Source organism: Pelodiscus sinensis, chromosome 7, assembly GCF_052426305.1.
Source record: "Pelodiscus sinensis isolate ZL-2025 chromosome 7, ASM5242630v1, whole genome shotgun sequence".
Lineage (NCBI taxonomy): Eukaryota > Metazoa > Chordata > Testudines > Trionychidae > Pelodiscus > Pelodiscus sinensis.
This window is the reverse complement of record NC_143058.1, coordinates 7,072,172-7,087,436: the sequence shown is the minus strand read 5'-3', so window position 1 is coordinate 7,087,436 and position 15,265 is coordinate 7,072,172.

The window sequence follows — 15,265 nt, the reverse complement described above, 5'->3', positions numbered from 1 at the left end:
TCTTTCCCCAACCTAGAGCCTGCACCCTACACTCAAACTCCCACCCAGAGCCCAACTCCTCACCCCCTGCTGTACCCAAACTCCCTCCCAAACCCTGCACCCAACATCCAGTCTCTGTCCAAGAGCCTGCACCCCAAGCCCCTCCCAGACCCCATCTCCCTCCCAGAGCATTAGGTGGGACTTGAGACTCATTCTGGGAATGGCAAAAAATTCTCCAAACCTGTGCCCCCTGTCCCTGGGTGTAGGCACTGGACTTGGGTTATCAATTCTTCAAGGGAAAAATTGCATATAAGTAGATAAGCTAGACAGAGGTTGAGAGCACGGGAGTATTATTATCCTCCTTGTTAAGAGTGATTAGTCCCTGTCCATGACTACTAGACGACCCTTCCTCCCTTGAGTTACTCCCCAAATGACTTTCTTTGAAAATGGAGGAAAACGTATTTTCTCCAGGTTTGCTTCTTGTTCACTTTCTGCATTTGACCTTGTGTACCATCAGTCTGAGTCTTTCCCATGTGCAATCAGCAGGTGAATACCCCTGTCTGTCCGGGAGGGATTTTCTTTTAATGGAAAGGCGGGCTTACCAAAAACTGGCCGGGGGCCATGGAGCAAGCAGGCGTCCTGAAACTACCTTTTGCACACTCCTCAGAACGCACAAGATTTCTAGATGCCAGTGTCCTCTCCTGCAGCCATAAGAAGAACTGTATAATTGGAGTCTGCTCTGTATTTATCTCTCATTTTATTTATACAGTGTGTAGGGGACCAATTATGGCAGTGAATGGCAATATTGAAGGTCTCTTTGTATGTGTTGACCCAGTTTTCCCTAAGATAGAAAGATTCTGACAGGCAAGGCTTTTCTATACCTTTGAAAGGGCAGGATGTGAATATTTTGACAGTCTACTGTAGATAGTCTGGGGGCTTTGAGGACTTTGGTGCCTTGTGACTCACAATGCAGGCATCAGCCCTGTAAACAACATACAATCTGGTGTATCCCGTTGGAATATAAGTAGCTGCCCAGCTGGTTCTAGGTAAAGAGAGATAATGTGGTCTAGATTTACCAATTTGATTTACTTTGTGTCATCAAATTAATGATAATAATAACACTTTTATTTGTATCTCTCTGCAACATTCAGCCTTGAATGGCTTTTGTGCATCTTGCTTTTCATCATCCACACATCTTCGTTAAGGCGTTGCTCACTAATATGGCCTCTTTATAGAACAGGGTAATTTTCTATTCTGGGTTTCTGCACAAAAGGGTAATTTAAATGCTACCAAATTACACATAATACACCATCATTTGAATAATCCCATACAGGAGGTTTCATCACATACAAGACCCTTTTTATTTTCATTCAGTTACATTTTATTTATTGTGTTTTTATTTAAGTTAATATTACAAGAGCCAGGCAATTTCCTGCAGTCCTTTGGGAGATCTCACTGCATGAAAGTTATGTGTCATTGTGGGCCAGGGGCTGTCTGTATTTCCATGGAACTGAATGGTCACAGACCTCCAGGGACTAAGAAGTTTGGGAAGAGATTAGGCACACTCAGGTTGGAACATCTCCAGGAAGAAGCCACCATATGGAGATACTCACATAAACTGACTACAACTGGATCCTCCAGAGACAAAGAGACAAAGAAAGGACCTTTGGGTAAATATCCTGTGTTTAAACTGACTCAAGGCCTTCTCTCTGATGTCCAAGAAATGGACAGAGTCAGGCCAGCCAACGGGTCCATAGAAATAAAAGGGTCTGGGGATCCCAGCCTCGGCTGTAGTGGAGGTGGCAGCTGGAACCCTGGGCTTTTAAAATCACGGATGGAGTGATGGGTGCCCCCAGCCCTGCCCCTTCCTCCTGAAGCCCCACCCCTTTGGGAGCCTGGCAAGTCTGTCAGCCTCACTGGACAGGGCCTTCTACCCAAGGGGGTAGAGGTAATCCTCAGGGAAGGTTTGGAAGGACTGAAACCTCCCAAACCCTCAGGCTGTAGTTGGGGTGACTGCTGATAAACTTCTTTTTTTTAGCTTGTGTAGATTTTTATTATTTTAAAATGTTTTCCTTTCAGGCTTTCATCTTACCAAATATAATTGCTTAGAAAAGGACTGTGATACCTTAACAAGGCTCGGTAGTGTTTTTATCAGTAAATGTCCATTTCATCCTTCACACACTGATGACAAAATATTATGAACTGAAAAGTAGCCATTCTTCTCATCCAGAAATATAATTTATGCCATCATGTGCCAACAGTGTCCTTCTGCTATGTATATTGGACAGAATTCTCAGACACTTCGCCAAAGAAGTAATGCCCACAAATCAGACACCTTCACAAGGAAAAACCAGTTGCTTTTCATTTCAACCTACCTGGACATAGTCTTATCAACCTTACTACATGCATCTTACTTCAAAGAGACTTTAACACCAGATTACAGAGGGAAACTTCAGAACTTTCATTGTTGCTTAAATTTGACACTTTAAGAATAGGCCTCAACAAAGATGCTAATTACCTTACGTATTACAAAGATAGCTTCGCCACTTATCACCCCCGATTAGCCATTCATTGACTCATAAATACCTATTTCCTCTGTCCCTTCCTCTCCCTCACCTCACCTTCTGTACTAAATCTGATTTGTCAGTTTCATAATGTGTTCATTTTTTTCATTGTATTCCTTTGGTATATATGGTCATGCCAATTCTCTTCCAAAATATGATCTGAGGAAGTGGGTCTGGCCCACAAAAGCTAATAAACCATCTTCTTAGCCTTTAAAGTGCTACATAGTTTTTCCTTTTGTTTTAAGAGAGAGAGAATGAGGAATTGACCTTCATATGCAAATGTGACGGTTTCCTGAACAAAGACTTGAACTGGACGGCCCACTATAAAACCAGCTATCCTTTCATTTAACACCCAATTGGCTTCAAAGCTAAGTATGGGACACTTCCAGCCCACTTAATTAATCTCATTAACATCAGGATTATAATTAACAGGTACCTTCTTTTCTCCCTCTCCCTTCTTATTTTGAGGGTCTCCCTTTTTTCTCCACTCTAGCTGATCCCATCTGAGGAAGTGGGTTTTGCCTAAGAAAGCTCATGATACTGTATATATTTTTGCTAGTCTCTAGGAGTGTGTTTAGAGAGTGGCACTATTTCGGGCTACTTCCGGTATCCTGAAATAGTGTTTTCCAAGTCTTGACAGCATGCTTGTTATTTCAAGACAGCTTTTGAAATGATGGCCATACTATTCTGATGTCCCTATAAACCTCGTTCCATGAGGATTAAGGGACATTTCAGAATTGTGGTTTATTTTGAAATTTGGCCGTGTATCGACAACGCCAAATTAAGAAAAAAGCTATTTAAAAATTAACTTGAAATAAGCTATGCAATTTGTGTAGCTCTCACTGTGTAGCTTACTTCGAGGTAAGGGTGCAGTGTAGACACACACTAAGGTGCCACAGGCCTATTCACGATTTTAATCTATGTTCATCAATATGTACTGATAAGCAAAGAAAGAAAAATGCTTTTTAGGAGCATTTTAGAGTTTAGAATTTAAGGATCATTATGCTGTGTATTTTCATATGTGAGGTTGGCAATTTGTGTTTTTTTAAATTTTAATTTGTTGAATCCTTACATTTACTGTCATTAAATAATGATTGTGACACTCTGTACCACACCCAGAATTTCCCACTAAGTGTGAAAATTAAAAATCAGAAACATGCTTAGAAACTATTCTGATATTATCCATCATAATTATTACAGATTTTGATTGTTGTCAAACCTACTTATAACTGTGAGCAGGTATGCCGTCTCTGCCCTCTGTGAAGAAAGCAAAGCACACAGATTTGCCTGTCTAGGCAAGATGGCTTGCTGGAAACAGCAGTGTAGACAGAGAACTAGAACACTCCCGATTCAAAAGGGATAGGTACATGATTCTCCAAGAGCATGTCCGTAATAGGAAACTATTTTGAAATAACTAAAATCAATTTAATAACTCCCAATTTAATAACATTGAACTAGCCTATCCTCGATACGGGGAAGTCTCAAAATTAATCCGGGACAGGCTTTGTTAATCTGCATGCACTACCTCAATTTAGAGCCCCAGGAAGCACTGGGAAGTAATTAGTTTGAATCAATAGTTATTTCAAAATAACTATTTTGAAATTAGTGTTATTCTTCAAGGAAAGCAGGAGTAGAGATTTGGAAGTAAGCTGCCCATTATTTCAAAGTAACGGGCTTGGTCGTGTGGACGCTCCACTTATTAATTCAACCTAATGGGGGTTTGAAATAAAGTTCTAGTGTAGATCCAGTGCTGACAGCTGAGGAGTTAAGAACCAGATGTGGCCGCTCTTACTGAACCCCAGAGGGGGAATACAGGTTCAGTTGCCCTGATTTGTGACAATCGAGACTTCTATCTTCAAGGAAGAGGGTCATGTAAAACATACTGACTTCATATTGCAGAGGAGAATCAATGGCTAATGAGCATTTTTAATATAATGACAAAAATGATTTAAAATTCAGCCAGTTAGCTGGCGATCTGGCATGGAGTGGGACAGAAATGCCAACTTCTGTTTGACTGTGGAGGAAAGCAAAGGAATTGATGATACACAACTAGGGTTGCCAGATGTCTGGTTTTTGCCCAGACAGTCTGGTAATTATGTCTTCTGTCCGGTAAAAAAAACCAGAAAATACCGGACATGTAAAATGTTTTTCTCAGACGGAAAGCCGGCAGGGACATTTTTCACCTGCCATGTCTGGCATGGGTGGAGGGAGTGGGGAGTGTGCAAATTTAAAGGCGTAGAGTCCTTTTTTTTTCGCTCAACCACTTTTTTTCCCGTCATGTTCGGGATTTTGGTGAAGGTATCTGGCAACCCTATACACAACCAGGTCTGGCATTGCTTTGACTTTAGCATCTTTAATTTGGTAGCTGAAGAGTTGTTTAGCTTGTCTGCAGCTAGGAGCCGAAATCTCTCTCCTGCCATAGCAAAACAGAATGAAGCCTCCAGGAAAGCTCTGTGCAATGCCAGCTTCTGCGGAGGCACTGCTCACAGTTGTGGAGCTAGTATAACAGAGCCGTATAGATGCAGCAGATCTTAGTCTTTGCAACAGAGAACACTGCCTCAGTCAGCAAGCGGGGAGGTGAGGCGAATGCCCCAAAGCGGGTGAGTTTAATTCTCAGCCCATATTAACCAGCACACATTCAGCCTGCAGCCACTCCAGCTGCAGGCTGGTGAGAGCAGAGTGGTGTAAGCAGGGAGATTGCTATCTGAGCACAGAACTCCTTGATCCTCACCACTGCACAAAGACTTCATGGAATAGTTCCACTTCATGTTAGTCTGCTTGCAGCCTTCTTCTGAGGCTAGCTACGTGTCAATGACTATGGGACAAGGGGAAGCAGCAACCTGGAGAAGGTGTGTGATCCCTTTCTGGCCTGCAGGTGAGGGGGATATATAAGGAAGAAAAAACTGGGCAGAGAACCAAACCTGATATACTTTTAGGGCTTGTCTGCCTAACTTATGCATGGCAAGTCAAGTTGTGAATGTATAGCACGCTCGCCACGCACTGCCTTGCCGTGTAGACACGCCCTTTAGACAATGAGGTTTCAAGAGTACATACATTTTAGGACTAAGTGAAAACAGTTAAATCTTACACTGGTAGTTTTCATAGAATCATAAAATCCTAGGACTGGAAGAGACCTCAGTTGGTCATCGAGTCCAGCCCCCTGCCCAAAGCAGGACCAATCCCAACTAAATCATCCCAGCCAGGGCTTTGTCAAGCCCAAACTTCAAAACCTCTAGGGATGGTGATTCCACCCCTCCCTAGGGAACCCATCCCAGTGCTTCCCCACCCTCCTAGGGAAATAGTTTTTCCTAATATCCAACCTAGACTTCCCCCCTGTAACTTGAGACCATTGCTCTTTGTTCTGCCATCCATCACTACCGAGAACAGCCTCTCTCCATCCTCTTTGGAACCCCCCTTCAGGAAGTCACATCCCCCCTCACTCTTCTCTCCTGCTGACTAAATAAATTTAGCCCAAATCCCTCAACGCTCCTTGTAGGTCATGTGCTCCAACCCCCAATCATTCTGGTTGTCCCCTGCTGGACCCTCTCCAATGCATCCACATCCTTTCTATAGTGGGGGGCCCAGAACTGGACACAATACTCCAAATGTGGCCGAATAAAAGGGAATAATCACTTCTCTAGATCTGCTGGCAATGCTCCTCCTAATGCACCTTAATATGCTATTAGCCTTCTCGGCTATCAGGGCCCACTGTTGACTCATAATCAGGCCAATTGCTGTAACTGAGAGCAGCAGGTAAATTCACATTGACATTCATGGGGTTACTCCAGGTTTCTGTCTCTGTAACTGAGATCAGAATCTGACTTATCTACTGTGTTTGGAGTTACTCCTCTTAACTCAAGAGAGTTATACCAGTGAGAAGAGAATCACAATGTTTATCTTGTCCCTGGCCATCTGTTTTCACGGGGAGAAAAAAATCACTCGGTCAGAATCATCCTTCTCGATCAATTCTCTTGATTGGTTTCTTTTTTAATTCTGCAATGTTATTTTTCTTTAAAAAATAAAGAGACAGTGTATATATTTTATACACATAGGCCCTGAGCTTAAAATTGACACTACACAGACAGGCCTTGTATCTCTGTGGAGGACAGGTCCATCAATGTCTATTAGCTAGGATGGGTAGCAATGGGATAGGTATGGATACTTTATAAAAAAGATTGAGTGACACTAGGCTATATGGACCTTTGGTTTGACCTACAATGGCCGCTTTTATGTTCTTATGTTCTTAACCCTACTGATTTTAATAGTGGTCTGAGTCTCATAAGGTATGTCTAGACTACATGACTCTGTCGCCAGAGCCATGTAGATTAGTTTACTAGACATACCCAAATGAAGCGGCAATTTAAATAATCACCACTTCATTTAAATTAAAATGGCTGCCGCGCTGTGCCGATCAGCTGTTTGGCGGCACAGCGCTGTAGTCTGGACGCTCTGTGGTCGACATCAAAAGCATTTCTCGACCTCCCCAGTAAACCTCATCCCATGAGGCATACCGGGGAGGTCAGCAAATGCCTTTGATGTCGACCACGGAGCGTCCAGACTACAGCATTGTGCCGCTAAACAGCTGATCTGCACAGTGTGGCAGCCATTTTACTTTAAATGAAGCAGCGATTATTTAAATTGCCACTTCATTTCGGTATGTCTAGTAAACTAATCTACATGGCTCTGGCGACAGAGCCATGTAGTCTAGACATACCCATAGAATGCAAGGCCAGAAGAGACCATGTATATCACAGGCCATCAAATTTCACCCACTTATCCCTGCAGTGAGCTACATAGGGTACTTTGCTATCATGGAGCCCCTTGTAGGACCTGGGTTTTACATATAATCGCAATTATTCCACTCATAGCATTATCCTGTGAGTTCTCAGTGCAATATAATCTTCAGTTAATATTGAGAAAATTCATAGAATCATTGAATAGAATCATAGACTCATAGAGCTGGAAGAGACCTCAGGAGGTCATCAAATCCAGTCCCCTGCCCAAGGCAGGACCAATCCCAACTAAATCAACCCAGCCAGGGCTTTGTCAAGCCGATATTTAAAAACCTCTAGGGATGGAGATTCCACCACCTCCCTAGATAACCCATTCCAGTGCTTTACTACCCTCCTAGGGAAATAGTTTTTCCTAATATCCAACCTAGACTTCTCCCACTGTAACTTGAGACCATTGCTCCTTGTTCTGCCATCCATCACTACTGTGAACAGCCTTTCTCCATCCTCTTTGGAACCTCCCTTCAGGAAGTTGAAGGCTGCTATCAAATCCCCCCTCACTCTTCTCTTCTGCTGACTAAATAAATTTAGCCCAAATCCCTCAGTTTCTCCTCATAGGTCATGCACTCCAGACCCCTAATCATTTTGGTCGCCCTCTGCTGAAACCTCTCCAATGCATCCACATCCTTTCTATAGTGGGGGGCCCAGAACTGGACACAATACTCCAGATGTGGCCTCACCAGAGCCGAATAAAGGGGAATAATCACTTCTCTCCGCTGCACACTGTCCCTGTCTGCAGTCCAATTCCTACCAATGTCCATGGGAGAATAAAACATGGGCTGAGGGTTCTTGGGGGACTAGTATGATTTGAAAAAACATTTGTTAATCAACCTCGCGAGTAAGGCAAGAAAGATGGTGGTGATCACTGAAACTGTCTGCTATACAAACACATCAGCCATAAACCGATTCCATCAATACAAACAATCATTTTTTGATATTTTGAAAATGTTTCCAGCAGGCTGTGATGGGAAACATTTAGGCTTATTAATATTCTGGTTGGCTCAATTTCATTTTGGATTTTTTCCCTTGATGTTTTCTACTAAGTGGTCCAACTAGAATCAAACTACATCTTCATGCAAAACATACCTCCATTAACAAATCTCCATTGGAAATAGAGAGGAAAAAAGCAGAAATTAACAATAATGACATTTCAGAAATGGTAGTGAGATAGTACCTCTAATGTGCCACTCTGCATAGTATACCTGAGCTCTATGAAGGAAGTTACTTTATTATATTTGTACTTTGTTAAGCCCATTAAAATGGATACTTGAAACGGAAATATTGTGTATTCATCTCAATGCTATATAATACTTCTTCCAGTAATAGTGTGGTAGGTAGAGAGGTTAAAAGCCAGAATTTTTATATCACAAAGTGTGGCTTGTCTTTAATAAAACAGGACGTCTGAGAGAATAAGGAAATAAGAAATTAAACATACACAGTGCTCAAGAAATAATGAGACTAGAGACTAAAACATTCTCCGCGTAAAGAGCAGATGTATCATGGACTAAGCTGATGAATATTTCTCCAACCCTGCTCCCTGCCAATGGGAATCGTCTGGAAGAAGCAAAAGTCTTTTTCCTTTTAAAGTTCCCCTTTGAGTATTTGTTCAGATGTCCCCAATACCTCGTCAGCATACAATCACAGTTATCAAACAGTGGTAATGTCTAGAGAGAGGTGGAAATGTTCCATCTAAACTGCCTGTTTGACTAAACAAACTTTTTTGTTGTTTTCCATGGACCATTTCACTTTTTCATCAAAAATATGTTCTGGCTTAGGCCGACACATTTCAATTTCATTTTTCTTCTTTCCATAACATATTCACAAATATGCACAAATAGATACAAATATTCACAATGGAAATTTAAATGAGAACTTTTTTTTCATGTTCTTTGAATTTGTTCTTGGAGGGAGAGAGGGAGAAATTGTCATAGCAGGTCCAGGCGCATCTCAAAAACTGATGTTCACTTGGCCATGGTGAGCAGTGTAGTCAGGGTATAAATGGGATGAGACCTTTTATAAAGTTAGCAAAGGACTTGTGTCTTTCCTCTCTCTTTTTCAGCTCTGATGGGTACCGGGTATATCAGATTTCATGTTTTCTAACACCTACCCATCCTGAGCTCTTGGCACTAGATATTCATGCCACATGGAGACAAGACCAAATCAGATACATGTTTTGCTTCTTTGGAGGAGATAAAAGAAATAACAGATGGTTCCAATTAAAAAAAAAAAACAGCAGGAGGAAAAAAAAACATTTTAACTGTGCAATCTAGGTCAAAACCAAATATCCCACCCCCCTTTATCTTGAGCCTACAGTACATTCAGAGAAAAATTCATAACTAGAGATGTGTGACACAGGAAATGCAATTCATACCTAATGGGATTCAGGCTGCTATATACCTTTAACTGGCTGTATTTTTTTGGAACAAAATAGAGACTTTCCTCTAAATCAGCCATCACATGCCACTGTTACTGAAGAGGGGAAAATAGGATCATCAGGCAGCAAATATAAATATTGAGCAGTTTATATATACGTGAATGACACAGATGGCTTTTTTTGTCCATTCCTAATCAGAATATACAGGGCACTGTGAGAATGACCATGGGGGGAAATCAAGATTGTAAGAACCTCAAGACAATATTGGATTTATTGTCCCACCCTGCAAACCCTTGCTCAAAGCCCTCCTTGTTACTCCACCGAGGAACTGTAAGATGCTTATAAAATGTGCATGATGGCCAACGATCAGTTCTTGCGCTTCTTCTATCTGCGTCACAGGCTGCTATCTAGGTTATTCAGCCATCTCACTGCTGCAGCCAGGGTAGCAAGATGTTGCCATCCATCTTCCAACCTTCTAATTGAGCACTCCTCTACCATATGTTTGAACCATCTGCACTGCTTCCCCACAGTCACTGGGAAGATCGGGCTAAGCCAAATTCCTGTGTTGTGACAGCCACTCTCAAATGGTCCAGTCAACAGCCTGTTACGTCTAGTGCAAGATCTGCATCCCAGGTTGCAAATAGGTGCGGGTCCATTTGGGCATCTGCAGTTTGTCAGCTTGGCTGCCTCTCCATCCCAGAGTGGCTAGCACTCTTTAAGGGCATCGCTGTCGGCCCTGCTGGGCAGTGGTTCATCCGAAACGGGCGTTGGACAGCCAGCCCTAGACATGAGTGTATGCACAGCTGCAGCAAAAGAATGTTGTGGAGACAGCCACGACAAGCCAGCAGGAATAGCAGGTGTAGGTGTTTTCTTCTGGCCGAAGGCAGATCTCCTGGGAAGCATCCCTGGCGTATTTGCACCTGTTCGAAGCAATGTCAGCTGGCTGTGCAGCTGGTTGTTTTATCCGTCATCACGCTCCAAGAGGTTTCAAGGGTGGTGCCATCTCTTCAAGATTTTAGGAAACAATACGAGCCCATGTGTATAAAGTAGATGTTAATGTCTGGCAAAGGCAACCCCTCATGACACAGGTGGCTGTATGCAGCTGCACATCAGCGAGATGCTTGTGCCAGCTTCTGCCCCCAAATATTTTTGCTGTGGCACATAAACTAGGGCCGGGCTGAGGGTCCTAGAACATTGGCCTCTGCTCCCAAGGATGTTCTTGCTAGCTTCTGGATAAAGGCCGGGTGGTGAAGAGACCTTTATCTTCATGTGATCAGGATGTGGCTGGTAGGTTGGATTGTGGACCCCTCAATGACAACAGGGGGACTTGACAGCTGCCTTCTCCTAGCATGTCCCATGAGCAGCACACACCAAGATGAAGGTAGACGATAGGTGGGATACTGATTCACGTTCTAGGCACCAATCAACGTGAAAGCCATCCTCCAGAGCAGCCCATTTCAGGCCCAGCATCACAAATTCTAGCACCGGGGATAGATCTCAAGATGTTTTCTGGCCCATAGCTGCTTACACCGTGGACAACGCACTAGTGCTGCTGCTACTGAGAGGAGCTATTCTAGTTGCTTGGCTGGTCCATGAGCATGTGGGGATGGTCCTGAATTCAAATCCTGCTCTTGACCGGGGTGCCCTGAAAACGGTAGGCTCTTGGATTAAATAGCAGGAGGTATTTCTCATGGGGTTAGCTGCCTTAGAAGGAATCATGGGCTCTGAATCTGTCAGCCAACCCTAAGCCGAGAGTACAGCTGAGTGAGTTGTACCTCTTGGATTTAGGGAGCAGCCTGCTTAGTCTCTGGTGTTGGGTTCCCACGTAGTAGGGTTCTGCAGGCTAAGTAGTAATACAGCGTCACGTTGCAGTTTTCCCGCAAATGTATTTCATGGGCACATTGCCCAGGGAGGTTGTGGAATCCCCATCTCTGGAGATATTTAAGAGTAGGTTAGATAAATGTCTATCAGGGATGGTCTAGAGAGTATTGGGTCCTGCCATGAGGGCAGGGGACTGGACTCGATGACCTCTCGAGGTCTCTTCCAGTCCTAGTATTCTATGATTCTATGATTTAACATCTCCTTTTATAGCCAGCGAGAGGGTCACATTCATCTCTGATGGGGCTGTCATAAAACAGACCCTCCACAGACCTCAGATTCTTGGGATGAGACTCTTTTATTCAGAGGGTCATCTCTTGTGTACAGCAGTCACAAGCAAGTGCAATGAGAGGAGAACGGCCAACTTCCTCGGCCTGCAGGCCCACTGACAGGGGAAGGGAGCAACTGCCCTTGGGCCCAGCAGTTCAAAAAGGCCTGGAGTTCCCACCACTACCACAGGAGCAACAACAGCTGGAAACCTGGGCCCGTTCAATCACAATCAGGGAGGAAAGGAGAGCGGGCGGGGGAAGGGGACACCTCATGGCATGCTCCAAGTGATGCTGAAGACTGGCTGTCCTCAGCCTTATCCCTTCCACCTGAGGCTCGGCCCCTTCCAGGAGCATGAAACTGGCCCATCATACCTGGGCCAGGGGTCCAGCAAATGGGGCCCAATTAGTAGCGCTACTCCTTCAGCCCAAGTAGTTGAGATTTGTGTCTTGGTACAGAAAACAGCAGTGTCGACCCCTGCTGACAAGCACGAATAGTAATCAACCCCCTGTGAATAAGACCTTGCAGGGTTGGACTCATCACCAGTAACCGAGTTTACAAGAACGAGCCACACAAAGTGGGAAAATAAACTATAGATTAAATTAAGTCATTTGAATTATGAATCATGCCAGCCGTAAAAGAGCCAGCACATTTTGTAAGTCATATTCAGTAATTGATAGATCCCTTTAATAGTAATTAACTGCTAATTAAGTCATTTCCTTGGGAATATATTTATTTATGGTATGTCTGGGTGTTCTTTTTTTCCTTATAAATATTTTATGAGCTTCATTAAGTAATTAAAATTCACTAAGTAATTTTGAAATTAAAGTCCTGGCCCAAAAACGCAGTGCAAGAATGGGATTCCCTGAGCCCATGAAGTAGCTCTTAGCAGCCCAGAAGAAATAACATGCAACTGTTTTGTTTTGGTGCCGCAGTTAGATATTGTTATGTAACTGGGGTCCGTAGAAGTCATGGTATGTGATTTATTAAATATAAAATGCGCAAAAGCTCCTAAGTGACCTAAATTCTATCATGTGTCAATCAAAATTAGGCTCCTAAATCACTTGGCACGTTTGAAAGTCCCCCCCCCCCCCCCCCCAGTCTCTAACCCTTTAAAATGTCTATGTTTTGCCATTGGCAACCAGGTAGAGTCTCAGTACAACTTGAAAACGTGTGTTTGAAAATGGGGACAGCGTTGCCCTGTTTATGACAGATTGCAAAATCCCTTTTGAACGTGAGCCCAATTGCCTCCTCGTTTGTCTTTTTATCTCTACGTTGGACTGAAATTCTGTGGCTCGCTGACCCTGGACTGACCATAGAGGCTCCTTAACCTGAAGAGTCCCAATTCAAGAGGAAACAACTTGAGAAAGTGGGCTGATGAAGCCGAGGGGGAAAAAAACAAAGAATGTTCAAGAGCGGTGAGGAAAATGAGATGACAGGCGGGTTTATTATTTGGTCTAGCTCTGTATATTTCTCAGGACCCCTCAAGGAAAGAGCGATTGTGTGAAGAACTTTTCCAAAGTTGATGGGCCTGTTTGCTTTCCACTGTCATGTATCCCTGAGGAGTCAGCAGTAAACCCAGTGTGCCCACCAGCGTGGAGCTCTGGGAATTTGTGTGCTTAAGCTGCATGCATTTGTGGGGTCAGCACAAGTTCTGGAAATCCTAGGGTGCTTGGGCTGTGAGCCCCACTTCCATGAAGGAGAGTGGGGAAAGTGGCTTCCCTGTGACACACTAAGCATTCTCTAAGGGTATGTCTACACTACAAAGTTAATTCGAACTAGCAGACGTTAGTTCGAATTAACTTTGATAGGCGCTACACATACAAACCGCTAGTTCGAACTTAATTCGAACTAGGTAAACCTCATTGTATGAGGACTAACGCCTAGATCGAATTAAGCAGTTCGAATAAAGGGCTGTGTAGCCACTTAATTCGAACTAGTGGGAGGCTAGCCCTCCCCAGCTTGCCCTGGTGGCCACTCTGGGCACCACCAGGGAAACTCTTCTGCCCCCCTCCCAGCCCCAGAGCCCTTAAAGGGGCACGGGCTGGCTGCGGTGCCCTTGCCAGGTGCAAGCCTGCCAGCACCCAGCCAGCAGACCCTGCACCTGGCACGGCACGAACCAACCACCCGCTGCCACCCAGCCCTCCACCTCTTCCCGGGACCAGGCTGGCAGCTCCCGGGAGCCTGCCCAGGTCCGCAAGAGGTGGGCGCCCGCCTGGGCTAGTGCAGACATCGTGGACCTCATCCACGATCTCTGCACTAGGCACAGGAAAGTGGCCGTCTAGGGCAGGAGAGCTGCCAGCCTGGCCACCCAGGAGCAGGTGTGCATGAAAATCAAAGTGGTCCAGTGAGACCCCTGACCCTGAGCCCTGAGTTTAGAATGGCCATACTGGGTCAGACCAAAGGTCCATCTAGCCCAGTAGCCTGTCTGCTGACAGCGGCCAACACTAGGTACCCTGGAGGGGATGGACCGAAGACAATGACCAAGCCATTTGTCTCATGCCATCCATCTCCAGCCTTCCACAAACAGAGGGCAGGGACACCATTCCTACCCCCTGGCTAATACCACTCCATGGACCCAACCTCCATGACTTTATCTCACTTCTCTTTAAATTCTGTTATAGTTCTAGCCTTCACAGCCTCCTGCAGCAAGGAGTTCCACAGGTTGACTCTTTGCTTTGTGAAGAAGAACTTTCTGTTATTAGTTTGACGCCTGCTACCCATTCATTTCCTTTGGTGTCCTCTAGTCCTTCTATTATGGGAACTAATGAAGAACTTTTCTTTATGCACCCTTTCCACACCACTCATGCTTTTATAGACCTCTATCATATCCCTCCTCAGTCTCCTCTTTTCTAAGTTGAAAAGTCCCAGTCTCTTTAGCCTCTCTTCATATGGGACCTGTTCCAAACCCCTGATCATTTTAGTTGCCCTCCCCTCTCCCACCCTCTCTCTTCCCCTCTCCCACCTCCTTTTCCCAGTCTCCCCGAGTTTTGTTCAATAAAGAGAGTTTCTATTTTTGAACACACGTATCCTTTATTTTGTACATCAGGAAGGGGGGCTAGGGAGGGGTAAGTAGAAGGAGGTGAGGGAGGAATGGGGTACGAGCCCCCGATGGGGAGGACTGAGGTGGCTCTGTGGGCTCCTCGGGATGGGAGCTCTCCTGCAGCCCCCCGATTAACCCCCTCTTGGATGGCAGCCTGTGGCAAGTGCAGCCGGGCTGATGGCCAAGTGCTGTGATGTGCCGAGTGTGGGCATTCAGGGCACTGCAAGCCAGGACTGCTTTGCTGTCCCTCATCGAGTTAGACAAGCGAGTGGGGAACCCCTGAGAACTGTCTGTCCGGGGTGGGGGGTCGGGTCCCTTTAAGCACAGCCCTCAGCTAGCCTGAGGCAGCAGCTCCACGCTCTAAGTCCTT